General features: G+C 49.7%; 1 protein-coding gene across 4 annotated transcripts in view; it reads right to left on the bottom strand.

The window, feature by feature from the left end:
* The window catches only part of TSEN2 (tRNA splicing endonuclease subunit 2), an 88,190-nt gene that overhangs the window by 56,253 nt on the left and 13,090 nt on the right, over positions 1–18,847 (bottom strand). The window contains exon 1 of one of the 4 annotated variants that reach the window (XM_089919736.1): positions 4,656–4,717. The exons of the other annotated variants lie outside the window; for them this stretch is intronic. The gene's annotated coding sequence lies outside the window, so the exon portion shown is untranslated. Of the gene's footprint in view, positions 1–4,655; positions 4,718–18,847 lie in introns of those variants that run through there. 4 annotated transcript variants of the gene reach the window in all.

Here is an 18,847-nt window from a genome sequence, read left to right as displayed (position 1 = left end):
CCAGAGGCTCCCAGTCATCAGAGGTGCTAAGGATATAAAGAGAAAACCAAAAGGACCCTGTCCTCAAAGAAGTAAATCTAGTGAGCACCTCCTTTTCCAAAAAAGGACCTTAAAATATGTTCCAAACATGTGGTCAATCATCTCCCAGTTTTTCGGGTAAATTAATAATAGTGACAACAGCAGCAGCAGTCATCATTTAAGGGTCTATTCCTCAGCACCAAGCGTGAGTGGCTAAGAGCAGCAAGTGTCAAGCCAGAGGGCAGGGATGGGAATCGGCTTCACCACCGCCCAGCTGTGTGATGTGGGGCAAAAGTTACTTGATCTCTCTGTGCTTTGGTTTCCCCATCTGCAAAATAAGGATAAATACAGACTCCATCTTATAGTTTAGACCCATAGGAGCTTAGAACAGCCCCGGCACACAGCACTGAGTGCTCTGCACGTCCACTATGATTACTATTATGGCACTATTACTATTAGCACTAAGAACACCGTGTGACAGATGAGGAAACAGAGCCAGGTTGGACAGATGTTGTCAGAGGCCTAGAGGGTGGTGGCCCTGGATGACCCCGGGTCTGTTGAACGCCAAAGGCCACGCTATTCCCTCTGGGTTCTGCTGTGAGCACAGGCAGGCCTCCTCTTGTTTGAAGGCTCACTGTTTCCCCAGGTTAGGGGCTGAAGGGTTACAGAGAATTATGGAATTACCATGCGCCCAGCACTGTGAAGGAGGAAAGGAAGGCGAAGCCAGTACCTCTCCCTTCCAGGCCTTACCCTCAACCCGAGGAGACAAAACAAGGACAAAACACACACAGGCTGCAATTCAATAATGGCTGTAAGTAGATTTTCACTTGCCAATTTATCACTCAACCCAAGCAACTACAGTTGACCCCTGAACAACATGGGATTTAACTGCATGGGTACACTTACACCCAGAGTTTTTTCAAGAGTAGATGTCACGGTACTACACCATCCACAGTTGGCGCAGATGCAGAACCTCGGATATGAAGGAACCGGGGATACAGAGGGCCGGCTATAAATTACACTCAGATTTTTGACTGCAGAGAAGGTCAGAGCCCTGACTCCCCGCGTTGTTCAAGGGTCAATTGTACTGCATTTAGCATTCAATTGAAGGAACGGCAATTTTTTCTAAAAATTAAAATGATGTCGTATTGGCTTTTTTGAGGCAGGATGTGGGTCTCTAGTGAGGCACCTTCTAGGGATTTCCAGGAATAATTCGAACTTTTATGATCATTGCACTTTTATAACTTAACCTCTGGTTAGTATTTGATTTGTATATATTACATTTGAGATTTTTAAGAAAGGGAAAATTTTAATGGCTAACTTCAAAAACTTCCAATTAAATTCTCTCAGACAAGTGAAATAGTTCTGTTTCAATTTGCCTGGTTTGTTTAGGATTTTCCCTTTCAGATTGCTATTACACTCTCAAAAAAAAAAAAAAAGGCAAAAATGAGCTATGACACTTGATGGCAAGAACTCTGTACTCCTACCCAAGTTTGCATGACAGAAGGCTCCTGCCACAAAAGATTCCCAGTTTTTCACAAAACCTCAAAATCCCAGGTTTAGTGCCACCTCTGCACATGAGACAGGAAGCACATCAAGAATCTGGCTCTTAGTAGGCCTCCCATATATGCAAAGCTGCCATTACGATCATGTGACTTTCAACACCCCAGGTAAAGCTCCCTGAACCCAGTTTCTTCCTCTTCAAATTGAACAGAACTAGAAAACAGTCCGGAAGCCACTCAAATGTTAAACACTAAGTAACCATATGACCCAGCAATTCCACTCCTGGGTAGATAAAAGAAAACTGAAAACATGTTCGTACAAAAATTTGTACACAGGACTTCCCTGGTGGTGCAGTGGTTAAGAATCTACCTGCCAAGGCAGGGCACACGGGTTTGAGCCCTGGTCCAGAAGGATCTCACATGCCGCGGAGCAACGAAGTCCGTGTGCCACAACTACTGAGCCTGTGCTCTAGAGCCCAGGAGCCACAACTACTGAGTCCACATGCCACAACGACTGAAGTCCGTGAACCTAGAGCCCGTGCTCCACAACAAGAGAAGCCACCGCAATGAGAAGCCTGTGCACCGCAATGAAGAGTAGACCCGCTCGCCACAGCTAGAGAAAGCCCACGCGCAGCAACGGAGACCCAATGCAGCCATACATACATACATACATACATACATACATACATAAATAAATAAATAAATAAATGTTTACAGCAGTATTGTTCATAATAGTCAAAGAGTAGAAACAACCGAGATGTCCATCAACAGATGAATGGATCAACAAAATGGGTTATATCCATATAATGGAATATTATCAGCAATTAACAGACGAATGAAGTACTGATACAGACTACAACATGTGTGAACCTTGAGAGCATTATGTGGAGTGAAAGAAGCCAGTCACAAAATACCACACATTGTATAAGACCGTGAACATGAAACGTCAGGAACAGGCAAATCCAAAGGGCAACACCAAGTAGATTAGTGGCTGCCAGGTGCTGGGGGAAGGGAGCTATGGGGAATGACTGCCCATAGGTATGGGGTTTATTTTGAGGGATGAAAAAGCTTTACAATTAGATTGCATTGATGGTGTTGGCTGCATAACTCTGAATGTATTAAAATCACTTAATTGTACATTTCACAAGGGTTAATTTTATGGTATATGAACCATCTCTCAATAAAGCTGAAAAAATTCAATAGGACAAACCAGAAGATCTCTCGTGTCATAGTTTCGTAGAAGAGTTGCCTTGTGCGGAACTGGGAAGGCAAAGCAGGGGAGGAAGGATTGAGTTTGTTATTCTCCATATCTGCAATAGGCATTTCAGAAATGTTTCTTCAGTGCCAAGATAGGAGACCAGCATGACGGGAGATGTGGGATGTGAGTACAATTACAACAGCTAACCATCAGTTGGAGGTACAACATGCCACGCACCGACTGTGCCAACACTACACACGTGGGTACCACTACCCGCATTTCACAGATGAGTAAATGGAGGCTTAGAGAGGGTAGGTCACTTGGCCACAGCGCCACAGCTGGGAAGATGAGAGGCCAGTAAGGCAGGGAGACAGGGCACGGTGAGAAGACTGGCTTCAAAGAGGACCCCTGTCTGAAGCACACACAAATGTATAGGAAGGACTGGGCCATTGGTCAGGGGGTTTGGGATGTGAAGGCTTGATGCCTCTGCAGCTTCTCAAGCCGGGAATGACAACTGAAAAGATTAAGAGGGAATTCCCTGGCAGTCCTGTGGTTAGGACTCCATGTGTTCACTGCTGAGGGGCCGGGTTCAACCCTGGTTGGGGAACTATGATCCCACAAGCCAGTCGGCAGGGCAGAGGGAAAAAAAAAAAAAAAGTTTAAAAGAAAAGATTAAGAAAATTAAACTGGGGTCATATATAACAGTGGCTCTCAAGGCTTGGATGCCCTTAGAATCACCTGGGGAAATTCTGAAACTTCCAATGCCCAGGCCTTACCTATAATTACATCAGAAATTCTGGGGTGGGACCCAGGTGATTTCAATATGTAGCCAAAGTTGTCAACTACTGGTGATAGGATGGCCTATTCAAACTCAGTGCCAACAGCCAACTCCACTGTACAGGTGAGGAAAGGGACTCAGGGGTTGACTGCTACGCACATGTAAGGAAGCAGTTGTTACTTTTCCTTTTCTAAACCTGGGCATACCAACTGGAGGCACCAATAATGTTAAGTACATTTACTTTTCTATCAAAATCAGGACTTGTTACTAATTCTTCCCTTGAGCAGATAAGCTAACACCTTTTAGGTGTTCAGTAAATGTTTATTCCAAACAAAACAAAGTAAAACAAAAAGGGGGGGGGTAGCTTCATTTGACTTTCCAACCCTGTGGGCCCACCTTGCCAAACCAGCCTGGTTAAAACCTCCCACTCAGCACAACTCACATTCTCCCAATTAAAAAACCACTGAAGCTCCGAATGCGTACCTGCTGGGCCAGGGGAGGCAAGGATTAAAGGGAGAAGGCAAACAATCCTGTCTCTGGGGAGCTTTCAGGTTAGAACCCGAGACTAGACATGTAAACAAACGATAAACCTTTGCAAGCTGTTGTGAGGATTAGATGGGTAATTGTGCGAAGGAGCCTGGTACTGGGCCTACCATGCGAAGTGCTAGCCCGACGGAAGCTGTAGCTGCAACTAATGATCAAGAAGTGTTAAGGGCCCAACAAACCCTCAACTCCTTGTCATTACGCATCCCTTTGCTGGTTCCCTAGAGTGGCGCCCCCAGCAATCCTACTAGCGGCTAAAGCTCCACTCGGGCACAGCTGGTGTCAGGTGCACCTTGACGTCCTCTGTCCCCAGCACTGCACGTGGCGTTAATGTTTCCAGAAAGAACATAAAAAAGAGGACTACGGGTACACGGAGAAGGGGAAAGGGGCTAATTCCGGTGGAACAAGGAAGCCAGGCCCCGCGTCCCGGCCCAGTCTGGTGCGACCCTGAGACCCGGGGAACGTCTGTGGGCCGTTTCCGCTCTCGCCCCAGAGGGCTTTCGAAAAAGGCGATGTCTCCTCCCGCGGCGGAGACGCCCCCCCCCAACCCCCTTGTGCTGCGGCACCGCGCTCAGCTCCCCGGGACGCGACCTGCTCCCGGACCCCGGAGCCTTACCTTCCTCTGCCCAACGCGCTCGCCGTTACCCCGGCAACGCCGGCCGGGGGGGGGGGGAGGGCGCGGCACCGCTGCCGTCAAGCAGTGCGGCCGCAAAGCCGGACGACTGCGCAGCCGCAGAGCCCGAGGGAGGGCCCACGGGGTGTTTGCGGAGCGCACCCGCGCAGCGCAGGGCCTTAAGGCGGGTCTTCAGTGGGTGCTGCTCGTTCCTCGCGAGGTGTAAGGCAGAGGCCGCGCGTCCTCTTTCCTGCCTTCCCCGTGATCGTAGCGCTACCCCCGTGCACACATGCTGCTCTCGTTTAATCCCCAAAACAATCCCGCAAGATCCATTTTACAGATGAGATCTAAGTTACTTATCCAATGTCACGTAGTTGGGAGGTACTGGAGTTAAGAGTGATAGGACCAGACTCAGAACTCAGGTCTAAGGACTTGGGGTCCTCGCCCCTGGGGAGATGGGGCTCTTGAAGCGACCGGACTTGATATGACCCCAGCCCTGAGGAAGCGGGTCCGCTGAGCTCAGCCCGCAGACTTCAGCTTTCTCAATGCTTTTTTGTGTTAAGTGCAGCATGCAGGGAACCTGTAAGAAGTGCCCCCTCGCACAGGGCACTGACCAAAAGCCCCTGTAGGCTCTGGCCGCCCTGTGCAGCGTCAAGGACAAGTCAAGGACAACGGGCCGGGAGTCAGACCGGCATTTGCATCCCCACCTCCCCGCTCACTGGCTGTGTGGTTGCTCTTGAGTGAATGACATAACCTTTCTGGGCCACAGTTTCCTCTATTGAAAAATGGGTCGTCAGGATTATGAGGGAAGAGCAAAACAAAAGTGCCCTGGGAATTGTAAAAGTTTCTCCCACCTGGTTATTTTAAAGGAGGCCTGGTAGGGAGTGTAATAAACACCTTCCTAAATATGAACCCCAGGGTCCCCAGCACACATACCACACATGCTGGGCAGGTGGGGAAGGTGGGTGACAGGGAAGGGTGGCAAATTGTGCCAGAGAGATTTATGGGGCTAGGTGAGACAGGCTTTGAAATCTGGACCTTTCCTAACTTCCTCTTGTCTCCAGGCCTTCCCACACGCTGTTGTCTCTACCTGGAACATCCTTCTCCCCTGTCTGGAGCAGTGATTCCCGGTCACCCTTTAGGCCTCAGCTCAGATATCTCTTCCTCAGACTTCCTCTTGCTTTCCCAGGCTGGCTTGGGTGACTTGCCTCTGTGTTCCCACAATAGTCTGGTGCCCCCTATGCTGTCCCTGATGCCTGGTCTTCCTTAACTGGACTGCGAGCTCCTAGTAGAAAGAGCTCAAGACGTGGCATTAAGTGGGTGGTCTGCCTGCAGGGGCCTTAACTGCTTAGCTCAGGAGTTCAGATTTTAGAGAAATCAAAAGCCGAATATCTTCCTGGTTACAACGTTGCAAAAAAGGGAGAACTTGAGCAACATTCACAGAATAGTGGTATCAGGATGCTTTGGGCTGGGAAGAGAGAGGTGGAGGGAGGCTGTAATATTGCACCAGAACATGCCAATGGAGGAAATACTGGATTTAGAATGAGAGGCTTTTAAAAATGAAAGGGAACTCCGAGGTTGTCCAGTTCAACTTCCTTACTTAACTGATAAGAAAAAAGGCTCAGAGGCACCGTGAGTTGCCAGAGGTAACAGAGCAAGTCTGAGGGGGCGCTGAGACTAGAGCCAGGTCTCCACAACCTCAGCGGGTGCTCGGCGCTCGGCACTCGGCTTGGGAGGCGCCCGTAATGGGATCTCAGGGGCCATCATCTGGAGCCCTGTCCCCACAGAGGGTCCAGAGTGAAAGCTAATGAACAAGATATTCTTCCCCCAAGATTTTCTCCTTGGTGTTTCCCCCCCTCCCCGCTGTGTGGTGCAGCTTTTGGGAAATCAGTTCCTTGACCAGGAATTGAATCCAGGCCACAGCAGTGACAGTGTGGAATCCTAACCACTAGGCCACCAGGTAACTCCCAATAGTGTGTATTTTAAACATTTTGTTATGGTCCTTTTCAAACATACACAAAAGTAGATCACTTCCAGCATCTTCAACCTTTGGTATCTTGTTTCTTTTACACTCTCCATAAATACACCTTTTCCCCACTGCTGGTGTATTTTAAAGCAATTCCAGACATCATATAATTTCACTCATAATATTTAAATATGTGACTCTAACAGGTAAGAATTTAAATTTTATTACATATATATCTATATAGTTGATTCTTGTTATTCACAGAAGTTCTATAGAGTCACCATGAACACTGAATTGGTGAACACTGAACCATTGCTTCTAAGGGAATGCAGGTCGGTTCCTGGCAGCCTCTGGTCACAACATTTTCATCAACCAATCGATACACAACCTTATTTTATGTGTAGTTTCTTTTAAAAACACTTTATTTAATGTCTGTTGTAGATTCATGAACATTGAACTCATGGCCCACATCAGTATAACTCACACCTGAACAAATCTCATCTAACAAGTGTATTTTCTCCATAGGGCACGTCACGGCATTCTTGGCTTAGGTACACTAGACAGCACTTCAGCACTCTGCTTGGGGTTCATTTTATTTATTTTAAATTTTTAATAAATTTATTTTATTTTATTAATTTTTTAATTTGTGGCTGCATTGGGTCTTCGTTGGGGTGCGCGGGCTTCTCATTGCGGTGGTTTCTCTTGTTGTGGAGCACGGGCTCTAGGTGCGTGGGCTTCAGTACTTGTGGCTTGTGGGCTTAGTAGTTGTGGCTTGCGGGTTGTAGACCGCAGGCTCAGTAGTTGTGGCGCAAGGGCTTAGTTGCTCCGCAGCATGTGGGATCTTCCCGGACCAGGGCTCGAACCCGTGCCCCTGCATTGGCAGGCAGATTCTCAACCGCTGTGCCACCAGGGAAGCCCCTTGGGGTTCATTTTAAAATTACCAACACAAATCACAAAAACACGAAAAACGTGGCACTAACGAGATGGCAAAAAGCACACTTGTTTATGATATGAGAGCTGAAATACGACAGAGTATCACCGGTTGACTTCAGCTGAGGACATGCATATTGGGAGACTCAAATTTTTCTCCTGTCTACGCATGTGCGTGTCTGTAAGTGATCCAGTACTGTGAATATCGGTTTTGGCATTACAAATACATTTCAGCCAGGAGGTGAATTTGCAAATGCAGAATCTGCCAATAATGACGATTGACTGTATATGTATATTCCCAATATCATTAACACATCTAACAAAATGAACAATAATCCTTAACATCATGTGTCTATGAAGGGTAACACAGAACCTGCATGTACTATTTGGGATACACTTACACTAAAAAAAAAATCGTTTATCTGAAATTCAAATTCATTTGGTATCCTGTATTTTATGTGACCACCTAACAATTTATTGGGCCTTCATATGTGCCAGCCACTTTGCATCCAATCTTGACTGTCACCACAGTCCTGTGAGATAGGTGTTCTCACCAATATTTCACAATTGAGGTTCCCTCCCTGCCCAGGTTCTCAGAGCTAGGAAGTAGTGGAGGCCAGGTGAGGATCCAAATCCACGGGACCAAGGGGCTTGCATTCACTTTCATCTATCATGTGGGATATGGGAGGGCAGTGCATTGACAAAGCACAGCTTTAAATATGGAAATACAAAAATGACCCACAGCAAGTTTTGGTGGGAGGTCAGGGAAGACCCAGATGGGTTGAAGGACCCGGGAGGCTTCCGGGAAGAGGTGGCCTTTGCGCTGAGCCTGGGGAGAGCGTGGAGGAGGAAGGAGACAGCAGTCGGGGGCACAGGGCAGGCCCACGTGCCAGGAGGTGTGGGCCTGGAAGTTCTGCAGAGGGAGGAGCCGGGCTTGGCGGGTTACGAGGTCGAAGACGCCGATAAGGTCCGATAGGCAGGGCGCGGCCCGATCGTGCAGGCGCTTGAATTCCAGGCTTGGCATTTGGACTTTACCCCGTAGACAATGGGGAGCCACTGGCGTTTCTGAGCTGGGCTGGGCGGCCTCCGCCGTCGCCTCATTGTTTTTCCCAGACGGGGGCCCGAATGAGCCCTGCAGCATTTCAGCGAGGCCACTAGATGGGGATATTTTAGCAAATTTAAACCACCCAGCCTCCAATTTCCAGCGAGGAAAACAAACACAGGGACCCAGCGAAAGGCTCCACGCGTTCACCCGCGGCACGCAACGGAAAACGCAAGGGCTGGAAATGAAAATCAAACGAGGGACACAGTTCAGCTCAGCTTCTCCCTGCCGGCGAGACGAAACCTCAGATAATTTCTCTGCTGTGAAGGAGAAAGGGTCCAGGGCGTGCAGGAAAGGGCATTTCCACTTTAACAACTGCCCTGCAGACATTCGCTAGCATTTAAGCCTCAGAACAGTCATTCAAAGCAGGTGTTATCGTCCCATTTTACAGGCGAGGAAACTGAGACGCTGAAGGTTACATTTGCTCAATTATTTACGGAGGTGACACCAGGCTAGGAAGGGAGGTAGAGTTGGCAGCAGGTGTAAGGGGTGGGCTGGGCAAGACCCCAAGGCAGTGCTTTGCTGGGCCCAGAGTCCCTAGAGCAAAGGGCGGCGCACTGCCTTTAGATCCTACTTTGGCTGCTAGAAAAACCTGTAGCGTGGATTGGATGGTGGGAGCCGCTGGACAACTACCATTTGCTCAATTCCCACTACTTTTTAGAGATAGTCTCACTTAATTCTCTGACAACCACCCAGTGAGTTAGGGGTTATCACACACCCATTTTTTTTTTTTTTTTTTTTTTTGCAGTACGCGGGCCTCTCACCGCTGTGTGGCCTCTCCCGCCGCGGAGCACAGGCTCTGGACGCGCGAGCCCAGACGCTCCGCGGCACGCGGGATCTCCCCGGACTGGGGCACGAACCCGCGCCCCCTGCATCGGCAGGCGGACTCCCAACCACTGCGCCACCAGCGAAGCCCTAACACACACCCATTTTACAGGTAAGAAAATCGATTCAGAGAGGTGACGTGACTTGCCCAAGGTCACACACTGGGGTTAAGCACTGGAGGGGGAAGGGGATCCCAGGTATGCCTACTCCTCCCTGTGATTAATCAAACACATTCGACTTCTGGGTAAATTTCCTAGAGAAACTTGGGCAGAGATGCCCAGGGAGACACATACAAAGACTTTCCTTTTTTTCTTAAATCGAAGCATGATGGTTTATAATAAAAAAGGGAAACAACATAAATGCCCATCCCTAGAAGAATGGACATATAAAATGTGGTACGAAGGATTCATAAAGTGGAAAAGTATTCAGCAATGAAAAGGTAGCTCTTCTATGATTATCAACATGGATAGATTTCACAAACATGTTGGCTCATAAAGGCCAGAAGCAGAATATGAATCCTATGATACCTTTTGTATAAATTAAAACACACCCCAAGCAGTACCAAGTCCTGAGTGTATAGGTGTGCTAAACTCTTTTAAGATCACAGGAAGGTTATGCACCGAAGTCATTAGTTATCTGTGGGACTTGGGTAGTAGATAAGGGGTTTTAGCTTTACATTTTATTTCTTAAAAAAAAAAAAAACTAGAAGCAAATATATGGTTGGGACTGTAGGTGACTGTTAAATTATTTGTTGTATTCATTTCTCATTTTAATCTTTGCAAAAACAGATGCTTCAGTCAAACCAATAACTACAAAGATAGAAAACTACAAAACCAAAATAATTTTCCTATTTAGGATCAACGGTTTGAAGATGGGGGGGTGGGTGCCAGTACTCTGGGAGGGTCGGAGAGGAACCTGGGAGAAGGTGATCAGAGGAAGTGGCACACAGGTTAGGCCGGAAATGCACAGGCCTGGCTCTGTTGTTATGGGAATATGGCTGGTGGGGTCCAGTTCTCCAGCGTTTCCAGAGGAAGAGCCCATCCTGGCATCACACAAGTGGTCCCACCACCCTGTGACTGTCGTGCCTGCCGGGGAGCAGCAGGCGGCAGGTGAGGCCATGGGAACCCTGTGAGGGGGCCAGAGAGGACCAGGACGGGGTGCAGGAGTCCCGGGAAGATGTGGCTCCTGTGTGCGAGAGAGGTGGCGGAAGCGGTTACACCCTCTGGCTTCTCTCCCTCCCTCCCTTTCCTCTGCTCATTTTCTCTGAACTCATGGTGACATGGACCATTTAATGTGTGGCCTGGAGGGGTCACGCCCACTTTCCAGAAGCAGGTGCTGCAACCAGAAACTAAGGGCGGTTCTCACTCTGTCCACCTCCCGGGGCTGCAGTGACCAGCATGGGAGGTCATGAGCGCTAACTATCTATTACTACAAAGTAATAAAGTCTTCTTTTTCTCTTTTTCCTCATCCTTTACATTTGTCATAATACACAAAATAATAAGACATACAGGTAGAGCCTAGCATTTTCCTTGTATTGGTTCATTTTCCCACTCACTTAAATCCTCCTTACAGCTCTATTAGTGAATACATTTATACTCCCCATTTTGAAGGTGAGGAAATTGAGTCAGAGAAGTTATGTAATTAACCCAAGGTAACCCAGTGAAGAAGTGGCGGAGGTAGGATTTAAACCCAGGTCTGCCTGACTGCAGGGCCACTGTGCTGTACTGATACAGTAAGTTTGATGGTCTTGTATCTTATCCTAAAAAGGAGGTAAAGAGAACATTTTGTGTTTTGTTCTGTTTTTCCTCTTTCCCATGGAAATTTTCTTTGTTCCAAGTTGCTCTTGTCTTGTGTGTGACCCCCTGCAGGTCATCCCCATCTGAGCTCAGGATTGTAATTTCCTGGGTGGTTGAAGAACTCTTTGGTCTGTTCACAGGAGAGACAGGAGAAGAGGCCCAACGTGGCCCCAACCTGGCTTTCCTGCTCTCCTGGGTATGTCCGCCTCAGATGTCAAAAGGCCTGAATTCCAGGCAAACCAGGAATAATGCCCCAGTCATCAAATTTGAAACCAAAATTCAGCAAAGACATGTATTTGCTGCCAGAAAGCAAATAGCTTTTTCTTTTCTTTCTCATTTTTTTTTCGCCCAAACAAAACATCCTCTTATGAAATATGTCCAATTTGCAATATTTACTTTCCCTTTATTTAATAACAGGAAAGGGTTTGCTGGACTTTTGTTGATTTTCGCATTTCTTATTAAAATTCTTAAGGGGGTTTTGAGGGAACTTAATCAGCAAAAAAAGGAGAAGGAAAAAAAATCTCATCTGCATTCCACAGGCCTTATTAATGGAGGAAACTTGCTGTTTGTTTAAGAGCATTTTCTGACGGGAGAAAGCAAATCGTCGTGTGTTCCACAGCCTCTGACTCTTACTCTTGACTGTGCTTCCTTCTCAGCTGTCTCCAGGGCTCTGAATCCCTTGTTCTAAGCTTTCTGCCCAAGAAGATGGGGCTGGGCTTCATGCCCCCCTGCCAGGCTGGGAGGGAAGCTAACAATCCTTCAACATCTCAGCACAGTTCTCTGCACCCACAGTCTCAGTTCACCTCAGCCCTTGTGGCGGCCCTCACTCGGCCGATGCGGAAACGGAGGCTTAGAAGGCTGAAGTCCCATGTCCAAGCTCCCTTTCCATGTAGCTTACACTCCTTGGGATGAAAAGAAAAGGGGTCCTAGTATTCACGGAGTCCTACATCCAACTGAGTCCTCACTGAGCAACTCTCTGAGATAACTAGAAAATCTCCACCCTTCAAGGCTCAGAGAGGTAAAGTGACTGGCTGGAGGTCACACAGCTGGAGAGTTGTGGCGCTGGGATTTGAGCTGTGCTCTGCCTGACTCTCACATCCACGTTTATTTTGCTTCTCTACACCTCCTCTTTGGGGCCACGAGCAGCATGATTTTCTTGTAATGAAATACATTGCTCCCCAAAAGTTAAAACTCTCTCCCCCTGAGAGGTCTTGGTCCTGCCTTCCTTGGTTCTATAATTAGACTGCAAGTAACTTCAAGGACTTTGTTTCTGCATTTTCATTCTACCAGAAATATTCATGTACATTATTATTACGTATATTATATAATTATTATAATATGTTTATTTCTAGAATAGTGCCCGATGCAGAGTAAGTCTTAATCAATGGCATTGCAGGTAGTTGGGTCCCCATGCTCTCCTTCTATGGAGAAGCAGACTGAGGTCTCGAGAGAAGAAGGAATCTTCCCAAGGCCCCAGAGGTCCAGAGCCAGGTCCAGAGCTCCCTGTTCTCTGGGCTTGGTGCTTCCGCATGAGCACGTCCCATCCAGCCCCTGCTCCGTGCGGCACCGAGCTGGAGGTTAGGACCCTCAGATAAACCAAATGTGGTATCTGATGTCAGCGTTCTCAGGGTCCAGCAGGAAGGGATGCTTGGAAAAGCTACTCTCGTAAATGTGGTAAATGCTATTACCACGAAGGGTTTCAAGCAGGGGAGGGGGCTCAGGAAAGACTTCAGGGAGGACTGGACGTTTGAGCTGGGACTTATGGAATGAGCATGAATTGGCCAAGTCAGGAAGGGCGTCCCAGGCAGAAGGCCCTGCCTACATGGGATATTCAGGAACCATCCAGCAGTCTAATGGGGAAGAGAAGCAGGCCTGGAAAGGAAAGTGGAGGCCAGGCTGTGAAAGGCCTTGACTGCTATCCATGCGGACGCAGGAAGGGTTGAAGGCGGGGAGTGGCTCGGTCGGATTTGGTTTCGTAAGGTCACTCTGAGGGCCGGGGGTAGAGGAGGGTCAATAGGGCTGAGAGCCCCCTGGAAGGAGGCTGCTGCATATTCCAGGCCAGAGATCCCCAGGCCTTGCCCACCTAAAACCCTCCTTCTCCTCTCACCCTCGAAGGAAATCTCCTGTCCTTCCTGCTCTAGGCACCCTCCCAGACCACATGCTTGCCTGGCGCCCCTCTCACTGGTTTCTGGAGTTCTTATTCTTTGGGTAGCTGCTTTGCACTCTCAGGGTTCTCTCTAGCCGTGGATCTTAACCTTGCGGCGGTCAGAGAGCTCTAGGAGAGCCGAAGGAAAGGCTTGGAAAATTGCTCAAGGATAGAACTGTTCCAAACGTGGAATGTGTGTGGAGTCTCACGGACCCCCTGAAGCTGCTTTCACTTACGGGAAGGGGCAATTCCAAGACAACGAGAGAGAGGCAGACACCCTAAAGTGTACCAGCTACACTCTGTAAATCCCTGGGGAATGCGGAGGCGGTCCAAGGAGGCAAAGGAATTAGGACGGAAGACCGCCTCGAGAGTTCAAGCATTGACCCAGGAGGGCTCCGAGGCCAGAGGGAGCCCAAGATGAATGTAGTAATTTCTAAATAGTAATGTTTCTAAAGAGAGAACATGTCCATCTGAAGAAGGGCCAGGCAGCCGGGGAGGCGGAGGACAGAGAAGGAAGGACGCCATCCCGGCCAGGGATTCGGTGGACCCCGGCAGCGGGTCTAGCTTGCTCTGATGCCCTGAAACCCTGGAATCGCATAACCAACCCCTCTCTTCTCTCATTCTGTGCTCACCAAGCATCGTTCTGATTAGAATTTGGCCTCCCGTGCAGTGTGCCTACAGGGAGTAGGGTGTTGGCTGGAGGACACGTGTATCCGGTCCCTTTGGCAGTTATATTTCTTGTTGTAAATTAGTAAATTGGGAACAGACAATTCACAGAACAAGCAATACAAATGACTAAGAAGCACATGAAAAAAATGTTCATCCTCACCAGTATTCAAAGAAATGTAAATTCAAACCAAAACCGAGATTGTTTTCTACCTACTAAATTAGAAAGGATTTCTTTTTTTAAGTGAATACATATTGCTGGGAAAGGGGTGATGCAAGAGGCACCCCCATGTGCTGCTGACGGGAGCCTAATGCTACCTGCTGGGCTCTTTAAACTCCTGCAGCAGACAACCATCAAGCCCATCGTGGAAGGAGTGGCTGAGGGGCTCTGCATGAATCTGTTCACCAAATGTTTACTGAGCACCTATTATGCACCAGGCTGAGGAGGGGCCACACGGAAATCTTAGCCCAAATGCCAAATGGTCCCAGACCACGAGGGAGGCTGGAAGCCAGTTCCTGGTGGGCCGGAGGCGGAGGAGATGGAAGGGAAGGTGAGGGGGAGAAGAATCAGCTCCCCCCCACCCCCGACCCTGCCCTACAGTTCAATTCTCTCCTCTTTCCAGGTCAGCCTCAGGCTCTCGGTGGACCACTGGGCATTTCCTAGAACTCCCACCCCTGAAGATTGATTTAACTGGTCTGGGATGGGTCCAGGCAGTATTCCAGGCCTTTCAGATGTGCGGCCTGGGCTGAGAACCACCGAGAAAATGGAAAATAAGAAACGCATACAAGTCGCGGTTAAGAGCTCCGGCTTGAGGGCCCCCAGACGTGGGTCAAGGGCCGGCCACTCACCGCCTGGGTCACCTGTGGCAGGACGCGCCCCCCTTTGGGTCGCTGTTCCCTGTCAGACAGAGATCAAATATGCCCTCGTGTGGAGGACGACACGAAGCAAAGCGTGTAGGGCGCTCGCCAGGCTGGGTGATATTCACTGTCACGGTGCCTGACCAGCCAGGTCCCATCGCACGCTCCATCTGGCAGGAACGAGGGACATGGGCTCCCAAGGCCTCTGAAAACCGTGCGGGAGAAAGACTCGAGGCTAAAACAGCTCTGACCGACCACTTGATATCTTTTCTGTGAACTGGGAGACAATCCCCATGGTTTTTACTTGAGCTCCAGGAATTCTTGTTCCAGCTGACTGTGCAGCTTGGGAAGTAACAACCTGATTCTAGCCCAAGAGTCCTGAGGCAGGAAGGGATGGAGCCGGGACTGGGCTGGCTTTCCAGCGCCGAGATCTGCTGTCCCCACTTCCGTGAAGACGGCCACCAAGAGCACCGGCCCTCAGACCTGAGTGGGCCAGTTCCACCTCTCACTAGCTGTGTGACCTCGGGCAGGGGGCGACTTCATCCCTCTGAGCCTCAGCGTTTCCTCTCTAACGTGGAAGTAACGCTGGTCGCTGCCCCGGCTGGCTCTGGGGGAAGATGAACGGAGTTGACGCCAGCACAGCTCTGAGCTGGGGATCTGGTGCAGGCGACGGCCTCTGTGGATGGCGGCCACATGGGCCTCTCCCCAGCCACGACCGGCCCTCCCCACAGCAGTGGGATGCCCTGGTGGTGCTCTCCCCACACGTGGTGCTTAGGGTGTAATTGTTCCTGTGGGTGTCTTACCAGGGCCGGGGCTGATTGACACGTTTCTCTCAATTCTGTGGTTCACCATCGTATTTAGCTGCTGCTCAGGGAACCTGTGGGGAAGTGAACTGACCCCTCTTCCTTCCCAGAGGAGAAGACGAGGGTTTACCGAAGGGCGATAGTGGGGCAGCTGATCACGTGCTGGACGCTCGGCTTGCTGGCTGGGGAAGGCCTGGGCAGTGAACTTTAATGGGGGGGCGGGTGAAGGGAAAGGTGGACACTCCCAGTGACACCAGCTGGCGGTGGTGAGGCTTGGCACGTGGCCCCAGGACCAGGGTGAGCAAGGGGAGGGGAGGGGCCGAGCAGGTAAAATTCATGCCGTTGCCGGTAGTGACTCATCTGTGCCAACAGGCTGGTGAGACATAGAGAAACTCAGGTACGGGAAGATCAATGGGATAAATGCGTTAGAAAGTTCTTTGAAAATGGTAAGTGGACCTAAGAGCAAGGGCTTTGGCTTCAAACAGAGTGGGATTCACAGCCTGCTTCTGCAACTCTCCTGTGACCTTGGGCAGGGGTTTAGCCCCCGGGGGCCTCAGTTTGCTCATCTGAAAGGAGGGGGCAGGAGGGGGACTGCCTCCGAGGGTTGCTCTGAGGATTAAACGACGTGTGGATCATGTGCAGGGCACGGTGTCTGCCAGAGGACCACCCATGGCAGCTGCAGTGCCGGTGAGGAAGCAGTAGGGCAGTCGGCCAGGATGGCCTTCCTCACTGAGTCTCCCCAGCCAGTTGGTCTCCATCCTTCAGCCCTGCCCGATTCCCCTGGACGGAAGGCCCTCTCCCTTCTCCACAATCTCAGGACATTTATCTAAGCCTCTCCCACAGCCCTTATCAGCCTAGGCCTGGCATGCGCTGCTGTTTAGCGAGCATGCCTTAGCCTTGTGAAGACCTGGTGGCCTGGGTCTTACTCATCTCTGTGCCCACTGGACCCAGCACTCAGCCTCCAGCCCCTCCAGAGAGGCAGAGACGGCAGCTGGGGGGTAACTGTCCGTGTCCTGATACCAGAAAAGAGTAAGTCCTTTGCAGTAATGAAAAGAGGAAAAAAGGAATCTGTAAACGCGTTTTCAAAAATGCTACAGACTTCTTTTTGATTGGTACACGTGAATTCATTTTCAAAGTGAATACAGTTTCCTGTTTCTTTCGTTTTTAGGCTGTGATATAAATTCAGTGAATGAGAACTTCCCACAACCCACAAGATGGTAAGTCCATCTGGAATGTTTGTGAAAGAGCCCGGCGGAGAAAGCTGGCTCAAATGTAGAAAGCCTTATCCGCCCGCCATCAGCAAAGGCCAAAACAGATGAAAAGCAAAAGCATCCATTCTCAAAGTCTGGAGAATTCTTGGGCTCCCACCTGTGTGCCGCTGGGGTTTTCTTCAATAAGAAGGTTCTGGGGACTTCCCTGGTGGTCCAGTGGCTAAGACTCTGGGTTCCCAATGCAGGGGGCTGGGTTCGAGCCCTGGTCAGGTAACTGGATCCCGCATGCCGCAGCTAAGACCCAATGCAGCCAAATAAATAAATAAATATTTAAAGAATAAAAAGAAGGTTCTGGAACTACTTCGAACAGAACTGAACCTCTGCTTGGACCATTATGGATGTCTCCAGAAACAACCAACAAACCAGGAAATAAAACCACTCATCTACCAAATATTCATTGAGCTGAGAAGACTTTCCTCCTTCCTTCCCTGCCATGCTCCCCTCCCCTCCCCTCCCCTCCCTCCCATCTTCTCTCTCAGTGTGGTAACTTTCTGCCTGGTAATCTTCTAAACCTAACTCTTCAGGTCAGAAACGCCCATGGTGTTTCTGTCCCCTTCTTCTTGCCTGTCACGGGGTAAAACCCCTACTCCTCTGAGCTCCTGATCTGCAGCCAGTATAACCGGCCGGAGGGTCACGGGGTGAACAGCCCAGCTCTGGCTGTCGGCCCTCGGGCAAGCCCTGTGTCCTCCCCGCCCTCTGCTCTCTCCTGGCGCAGGTGCGGTATGAGCAGGTGACACGCTGGCCCTTCCGGCTCTGCCATTGTGACCCCGGCGAGGCCACCTGTGGGTCTGGAGCCCAACCAACCGGGGTCCCTTCCCTATTCTACACTTATGGCTGGGTGGCCTTGAGCAAAGTACACAACCACCAGTGGGCACCCGGGGGTCCCCCGTGGGGCCGTGGTGGGGATTAAGTGAGATGCTACAGACTAAGGTTTATTCTGGCGCTGGCACAATAAGCGCCCCATAAGTGGTCTGTACTATTTCTGTCACGCAAGAGAGGGCACACCGGCACGTCAGACCCATCTGACGGTGGGGTCCAGCCCTGGGTCTGCTCTCTGCCGATTCACCGACGCGGCAGCTCTATTTGCCAGCCGTGGGGCATCTTATGATCGGACACCATGAAAAGATGAGGTGCAGCAGCTTCCAGAGGCGCTCAGTCCAGGTCAGGGCGATGTCCCCACAACCCTGGGCGCCCAGGGGTCCCCCAGGCTTGGTGCAGGGGTGGACACATGAAGCCGAGCAGGTTGAGTGAACAAGTCAGTCCTGAGTGCCTAACAGGGGACTGGAGAGCACATGCCCAGCCTCCAGGCAAAGAGATCAAATACAGTTTTCAAACGCTGCCAGCCGAACAGGATTCCACAGCCCGATCTGATGTGCAGACCTAATTACAGGACTCCTTACCTTGGGTGCATGCTTCTGTCGGCTGGAGTCACGGACCTCTTCAGCACTGTGTAATTCACATACCACACGACTCACCCTTTCCAAGTGTACGATTGTGTTTTAAATATATTCAGGGTTGTGAAACCATCACCACAATCAATTGTAGAACATTTTCACACCCTCCAAAGAAACTTCTTACCCACTAGTAAAATCATTCCTCATTCTCTCCTCCCTCTCACTCCTGGCAACCACTAATTTACTTTCTGTCTTTATAGATTTGCCTATTCAGGACATTTCATAAAAATGATTCCCACAAAATACGTGGTCTTTTGTCACTCTCTTCTTTCACTTGGCATAATGTTTTCAGGGTTCATCCATGTAATAGAACATCTATTAGGACATCATTCCCTGTTTATGGCCAAATAATATTCCACCGTATGCACAGGCCACATT

Source organism: Delphinapterus leucas, chromosome 10 (assembly GCF_059928025.1).
Source record: "Delphinapterus leucas isolate spDelLeu-1000000601 "Yukka" chromosome 10, BTC_Dleu_Yukka2, whole genome shotgun sequence".
NCBI lineage: Eukaryota > Metazoa > Chordata > Mammalia > Artiodactyla > Monodontidae > Delphinapterus > Delphinapterus leucas.
Note: the sequence above shows the minus strand (reverse complement) of the source record. Positions and strands in the feature narration are given on the sequence as shown.